The sequence below is a fragment of the Tupaia chinensis genome, unplaced genomic scaffold (genome assembly GCF_000334495.1).
Source record: "Tupaia chinensis unplaced genomic scaffold, TupChi_1.0 Scaffold000272_1, whole genome shotgun sequence".
Taxonomy (NCBI): domain Eukaryota; kingdom Metazoa; phylum Chordata; class Mammalia; order Scandentia; family Tupaiidae; genus Tupaia; species Tupaia belangeri.
The window spans coordinates 3339558-3347581 of record NW_006159754.1 but is presented as its reverse complement, the minus strand read 5'-3'; the positions used below and the strand labels follow the sequence as shown (position 1 = coordinate 3347581).

At 37.5% G+C, this 8024-nt stretch overlaps 1 protein-coding gene across 16 annotated transcripts in view; it reads right to left on the bottom strand.

Annotated features, from left to right (window-relative positions):
- Window positions 1–8024, bottom strand: part of MBNL1 (muscleblind like splicing regulator 1) — a 244304-nt gene that overhangs the window by 207070 nt on the left and 29210 nt on the right. The window lies entirely within an intron of this gene.

The following is an 8024-nucleotide window of genomic DNA, read 5'->3' as shown; positions in this document are numbered from 1 at the left end:
ACTCAAACACAATTCCTGTACACTGAGTTCCCTCCCTAACCAGGTGTGTTCTACCATTCCTCAGGGTGTATTAAATCTTACTACCTGCTCCTCAGTTCCCCCCAAAGTGTCACTCCCATCTCACCTTCTTACCCCTTTCTTCCTCTGCTATTAGTTCTCTTCCTGTCTACCCATTCTTCTACAGTATCCTCAAATGTGAAGACGGTGTGACTCTTCTGAGCATTCTTCACCATGTGTTCCTGGTCACACCTCCCACCAGCATCGAACACAGTACTTTTTTAAAATCTGTTTTTATTCCTATATATAAAAGCATGGCTTCTGACACTGGACAACCTTGGTTGTGCTACTTACTAGCTAAATACCTTTGCGCCTAACTCCACTCATCCATGCCCCGGTTTCCCCATTTAGGAAAGCTGGATACTAATACTACTCATCTCATAGGTTCTTCCGAGGAATATATGAATTAGTCCGTAAAACTTTGTCTAGCAATAGAGAAAGTGCTCAAAAATATTAGCAATCATTTTTATATTTAGCTATTATTAACTACTACTCTTTATATATCATTGCAAACAAGACCCCAAAAAAGAAAAAGGTAAATTACATAGACATAGGAATAAAGAAAGAAAAAAAAAAAAAAACAACAAGCTTTAGATCTGTGCAAATGATTTTTTAAAAAAAAGTTTGGTCACGCGGCTTAATCTTTACTATAAAGGTCATAGGGCCCATTGTTTATAGTTGCAAGGAAAGTTAAAGATTTTCTGTAAAGAAATCTACAGCAAGTGACAATTTCTATTTTTTGAATAATTACTATTTACATGTTTATAATAGCAAAATTTGCCCAAACTAAGGCACAGAAAGAGTTAATGTTTGGGCCAGCTCAGAATCTAGTCCTTAAGGGAACTGGAATCCTCATGGTCACTCAAGGTTCAAATTCCAGCAAGTGGCTTAAACAACATTCGTAACCAAGTGCATGGGTGCCCCAATCCCAACAAGATGAAGGAATGGGAGGAAGGGGTGATGGCATGACCATGCCCTGCTGGGGTGGGAGTGGAGGGCTTTTCTCCTTTCTTTTTCTTTCTGGTATATACATGAACTGCCTGGCAATTTTTTTTAAAATTAAATTTTAAAAGAATGTGTTCAAATGATAAAGACAATTTCTCTGCAAAAATTTTCAAAGCCTATGTAACACTTCAAAAATAAACTGTGGATTTTTTCCCCAAAACCTATTGTTTCTTTCAAGTAATACACAACAAAATTTAAAATACATATACGTAAATCATATCCATACCACCTCGTAAATGTACAAACATGTTACGTTGTCAAAACATGCTATCCCCCAATGCTATTCTACCCGTACTGCAATAAACACTAGACTTTCAAAACAAATTTGGATACAGTATTTATAGGAATTGGTGTTTTATCTTTCCACAGTTTGGCTTTCTCACAAAATTTAGCACATGAAGTATCCCCAAGTGAGTCTCTGGAAGCAAATCCTGAAATCTCCTCCAGTCAACAAAGGGAAATATTCCCTTTAACTTTTCCACAACAGTCCCTACAGCCTTCTATGCTTTATACCCATCACCTGGCTCAACAGCTCTCCTGCTCCTTTCTACTGGGGTAAGAGTGACCCATCCATGGAGTGCTAACATATCATCATGAAGGTAATTATGTTCTTGTCATCAGATAAGACAGAAATAAAATGCAAACATATTGACTATCATCAACAATACTGATAAATAAATGATGGGATAATGATTTAAATTTTAAGGTAAAATAAGCTGTGAATGACTAATACTAAAGTCAACTTCAGAAATACCTTTGATAACATTCTAAATATGAATAAGAACTGCTGAAGGCCTTATTTTGACTTCCTTGCTTTTTAACAAACTATAAGCTTTTGATGTGCACTGACACTTTTTAAAAATTATTTACTTAGTTGTATGAATTCATTCATTTTTTAAAAAATTTGACCACTGGGAGAGAGAAAGATAGAGAGGGAGAGAGAAAGTGAGAAAGCAAGCTACCAGGTCTGGGACTCAAACCATGGTTGTACACTTGGGAGTGTCCAGTGCCTAAACCACCATGCCGCCTACTGGTCCCATGCATTGACTCTTAAACTTTAGTCTTTCACTGTTTATATTTCCTCATACTCCCACTGTATATAGTATTGTTATCATATGCTTTAGAATTTTCTAGAAGAATCTATTCAGTCAGTCATGATCATTGTAGATAGATGTCAGGATGCAGGAAATTTACTTACAAAAACTATAGACAATGTTACCATAACTTCCACAGATCCAGGTTCTTAAAATATTATAAATTTTGTTTGAAAATCTACAAAATTTAATTTGTAATTATAATACCTTTACCAGTGTCCAGAACCATCAGTGGGACCCTGGAGGTTTTCTTCCCCTGTTTCATTCACAATCCATTCAACTTAAATCTTCTTGCTAATATATATTTTTTTCTCACAGCTGTTCAATATGTATTATACACATTTATTTTCCCAAAATAAAACTACTGGGCTTTCTGGGGATGGGGGGAGATGACTTAGTATTTCCACTGCTAAACTTTAATAGATTTTTAGCATGTATTAAAGTTGGAATTGTAACTTACTTGTAGTTGTTAGTTTATTTTCAATCTAACCTTCTCTTGTACAAATTCTCAACATCCACTGTTTACCTCAATTACTCATTCTACTTTCTAATACAGTTGTAATTATGTAGTGGCTACAAAAGCTGTTGTTTTATGGTATTCAGCACTAAAAATAATGAAAAAACAATCTATCAATATTCTACCAATAGTACAAAACATTTGAAAAGCAGTGTTTCTCCTAGATAAAAGAACTAAATAAATAAGCTGGAACACATATGAAAATCCTGTGTCTGGATGTTACATAGGAGTATATAGAAATATTACAGGATATAAAAAATTCTAAAAAAACTTCTCTGGAAGAGGCAATTTCTTCATTTTGCAAGTCTGGCTCATGGGATTCTGGATGGAGTTGATATCTGCATGGATATTAGCAGTGGTCTTTGAAGGTTTTATTTTTTTTAAGTTTATTTATTTCTTTTATGAGTGAGCGAGACAGAGAGATAGGATCTAGACACCACAATCCACCCCCAGCTTCAGTGAGCTGCAGGTCATAGGCTCAGACATGCCCAGCATACTCGGGGAGGTCTCTGGCCACAAACCAGTAACCTTTCCACATGGTTCTGCGTCACAGAGAATCACAGTTTACCACTGAGCCACCGTCCAGCCCTAACAGTGGTCTCTGGGTCCCCTATGCACCACAATTCATTTTAATAATGGTATTTACTATCCATCTGATTTTAATATGTTGGTATTGTCCTGGGTAAAATTAGACACATACAAATTGTGTTTTCATACACCAAGGGAACATGTATTTTGTGTACCTTGATCAACTATTATTTATTTCTTTGGGTATATAAAAGATATATCTCAGGGCTGGCAGGTGGTGTGGTGGTTAAAGGCGCTAGACTCCCACATGGCCAACCACGGTTCAAGTACTGGAACTGGACCTAGTGACTTGCTTTCTCACTCCCCCCCCCCCGCCGCCATCTCTCTCTGATCAAACTGGAATAATAATAATAATAATAATGGAGTTTACATAAAAATAATTATTTAATGAATAAATAAAAGATGTATCTCTCAGTCTCTTAAAGCAATGTTAAAAGACATGAGAGTTTTTCTTCTGGAGCATATACACTACCTGAAGCATGATACTATTTCAGAAACAGCATCACCTTTTTAAATAATTGATCTCAGGGGAAAAGTATTCTCCATTCAATCCAGCATGGCTAAATTTCATCTTGAGATTAATATATCCTGAACTGTTTTAACAAAGAATAATCACAGAAACCTAGGGTAAGATCTCAGAAATAGTGGGGAAAAGTGCCAAATATATGACTCACACTCCAACATATATCTTTTGAAGATTGTTTACTTGTATAGATGTTTACATGTGACAAGTTGCCTCTTAAAAACATGAACGATTATCTGAAAGGGATGTACTGAGTCTGGTTTTTTTTTTTTTTAAATACTAGCACACTTCAAAAAGTTCATGGAAAATGAAATTAATGTTGTAGTACAAAAAAATTTACAAATTCAAAGTCATGGAGAGTTTTTTTTTTTTAATAACTGCATTTCCTATGAACTTTCTGAAGATCCGCCATAGATAGGAAACTGATACCATGTGTTCACTTGGTTATTTTAAGGTCTAGCTAAATGCTTATATAAATGTACATTTTTATAATATGAAAAACCCTACATTAAAACTTCACAATCCTTTCCTCAAATTTTAAAATTTAAAATATGTCTAGAGATATGTAATACCACATGTCAATAGCTCTTCTTGAATCCTCTGCTTTGCGATCAATAATTTTTCAGCCATTAGTGATGTGCTCCGTGACTCATCAGAAAAGATACACCAAGTTAAGAGAGATGGTTTTTCCCCTCACCCTCCACACACTCATTGACACTAATGGGAGCTGTGCCTTCTACAGTGGAAGACAGAGCCAAGATGGCACCATGCCTAGAGGCAACTCTTCCTGAGATTCTGTATGCACTCTGTCCCCTCCCTGCAAAGAACCAACTATGTCCATCTTATACCTTCAGAGTCCTTTGAGAAAATAACAAGAACACTTTATATGGTTATTTTAAAAAGCACATTTTTTCAGCTGAACACTCAGTGTACATGGCAAAATGTACTTCAGTCATGAAAATATCTGAAAGGAATGTTTCCAGGATCCATGCCATGTGCTTTGTTTACCACTCAAATGCTTTCTTAAGAATGTGTTCAAACTGGGCCAGGCCCCGGGCCTAGTGGTTAAGGAAGCTAGATCACACATGGCCAACCATGGTTCAAATCTCGGTCCCAATGGCTCTAGAAATCCACTGGGTGCATGTGCATGTGTGCCACACCCCACTAGTGGGTGCATTCGTTCTCTCTCTCTCTCTCTCTCTCTCCCTCCCTCCCTCCCTCTCTCTCCCTCTCTCTCTCTCCCTCTCTCTCTCTCTTTCTCTCTGGCAAGTATACGGTGCCCTCTGAAAATTAAAAAAATGAAAATAAAAATTTTAAAGAACGTGTTTTAATTATAAATACAACCACTCTGTGTATAGAAATCCTACAAATCCCATAAGTTACAGAAACATAGTTTTACCTTTCCTAACATTCGAAACAGTGCCCTATTCCCTGCTGGTGAAAATCTTTCATTCTTATGAATTCATTAATCTTTTATTAACAGTAGGTCAGGAGTTTATCTGGATTTATTTGGTAGCTTTTTTTTTTTTCTTTTCCCTAAGGAAGGAAAGTCATAGCAAAGAAAAATACGTATTGTTTGAAGAAAATTGCTATTTACTAAAAATTCTATTTTAAAATAAATTTTAGTGACTCCTTCATGTTTGGTAACTTTAGGACAATGATGACTATACTGTCTCTAAAATGTTCCTAAGTAGCAATCATACCCTATTCTGGCCTTGGAGAGGTGTTAAGACTCATCCCCTAATTATAAGCCTTTTCTCTGCTATTACTACCTCACCATTAAATCTCTAAACTAAATAGTAGTTTTGAGGAAACAAAAATAGATGTTAGGTGATATGTTTTCTTGAATTTTGTTTACAATGAGTACGAAAGACAAGGTACATCTACGTACAATAAGCTGCTTTATCTCATAAAAATAACAATTTTATTGTTTTGACCAGCAAACACAATAAGCTTTCTCCCAGAATAATGTTTTGCTTTACTCTAGAACAGAGGTGTCCAACAGAAATAAAATATATAAGTCACGTTACAGTAAGTTTCCTAGTAGCCACAGAAAGAAAACAAGAGACGTTAATCTAACAAGATAACCACTGAAATGGACATATCCAAAATAAAGTCACTATAACATAACTGATATTAAAGTAGCCATCGCACTGTACAAGCCACCCCTCACACCAAAGCTTCCAAAGTCCAGTATGTATTCCACACTTGGAGCAAATCTCACTGTAATCTGGCTATTGGTACATGGCAAGCGCTCAAGGACCACACATGCCTAGTGGCTACTGGGCTAGACAGTACATTCTAGAGCTTGGAAAACATGAAGCATTTTGGCCTAAGAGGCCAGAAACTTTAAACTCTTCCTTTGTAACTTCCCCTGCGATTGTTATTGCTATTGGGATTTTATACTGGGCCAATCATTTCATGAATTTATTTCACTTCTTTTCTCCAATCCCCTGACCTTCTTACCTATGCCCACCCTAATGCCTTTTCTGTAGGATACCAAAAAATAAAAAATAGAAAATAAAAAAAAAATCACCTACTCTTTTCAATGTCTTCTAAGTAAGACCTGAGATGTTCTTGAATCTGTGCATCTTATCAAGCAGAATGCCAGAAGGTGCAGCAAGGCTATTTATTCTGTTTCCATAAACAGACATATCAAATACAGGCCTACCTAACGTATGGTGACAGTGACAAATGCAAGGGCAAAGGGAAATTTTATATAATCATGTAACATACTCCTCCTCAATGAGAAATGCAATTTTACTCTTTTTTTTCCCCCTCTAGGAGAAACCTTAGGATAGTCCGCACTGGCTCTGGAACTGAAAGCAGTGTTTCATTTCATAGGAATTCTGTGCCCAGAGGAAGAACAAAATGTTGGAATTAAAATCTCATGAATTCAACTTGGAATCGGAGTTTGCCTCAAATATGGAAATGGAAACACAAGCAATAATATCTCAAATCATGTAGCACTTGGGTTTCTCCTGGCACGAGTGCATATAGAGTATCACGCTTCTGTAGCTACCCACAAGCTTGCTCTTCAGTATATGAGAAAAAAACTAAAGTACGCACATGTGAGTTTTTCCTGTCTCCTAGTAATAATAAAGCCTGATTATTACGTCTTGAGTGACACTATAATTACAGACCGATGAGCAGGTTTTCTGGTGCTGACCCAACCTGTTCTCTCAAACACAAAAGGCCACTTTTCCTAGTCAGTGCAGAGACCCCCCACTCCCCAGTAAACAAACAAAAGTTAAAACTCGCTCTACATTTTGAAAGAAGTTCAAACAGCATGGTAATTTTTAAAAATGTAACCTCCATGCAAATACACAGAAGAAAGAAAAACTGGAATACTGTGGGTTTCCCAAAAACACAGTTTTGAGCTGCAGCCACCAAATGTAAGCACAAACACAAGTGACAGCGATGCGCTTTCTGGGCTACAGAATAACTCATGCAGTGTCTCTGGCTAGAACCCTCCATGTAAGACTTTCTAAGTATCGAACTCCACAGTCTTGGGATGAATTTTACAGTCATTGAACTTCCATTTTAACTTCTCCCCGTGGTAATATTTAATCTAAACAGGGAAAAAATGAACGGCCAACACTCTCAGGAACCCACACGGAGCGGTGGATTGGATTAAGTACGCTGGTATAGAATAGTTATGTACTAACTACCCCCAGAGTATAAACAGACACTGTGTTCAAACCCCGGAGGGAGGAACGCGGTGTCCACTGGTGTAGTATTTCAAAGCACGTTGCAGAAGGCCTGCAAATCCAAAGGCATTCATTACGACTTCTCTCTCAGAGTATTAATTTGTTTGAAAAATTCCTCAGAGTACAGAAGAGTTTCCCATCCCGTCCCTATTGTCTGTGCCTGTACTGGTGGGCACAGCGGTGTCAACCTTTCTGACAGCTTCTTCCTTGATTTTAATCCAGGGGAGGGATACTCCTCCGAAATACAACACAGTCACCCCGCAGCCGCGGATTCTCAGGCTCCACGCTCGGGAGAGACTCCAGAAACACAATGACTCTCCCAATTACTCTCGGAGCTACACTCGCTACACTCCTGGAGTTGTAAAGTGCAGGGAGCGGGGAGGGCAGGAGCTCCACCATATACCTGCTCGTGTTACAGGCTCTGGAATCAAAGTATTCTCACATGACACATTACTACCAATAACAGATTCCGGCTCTGTTTAAAAAAAAAAAAAAAAAAAAACTGGGGAGGGGGGGGGGACAGTTTTTGC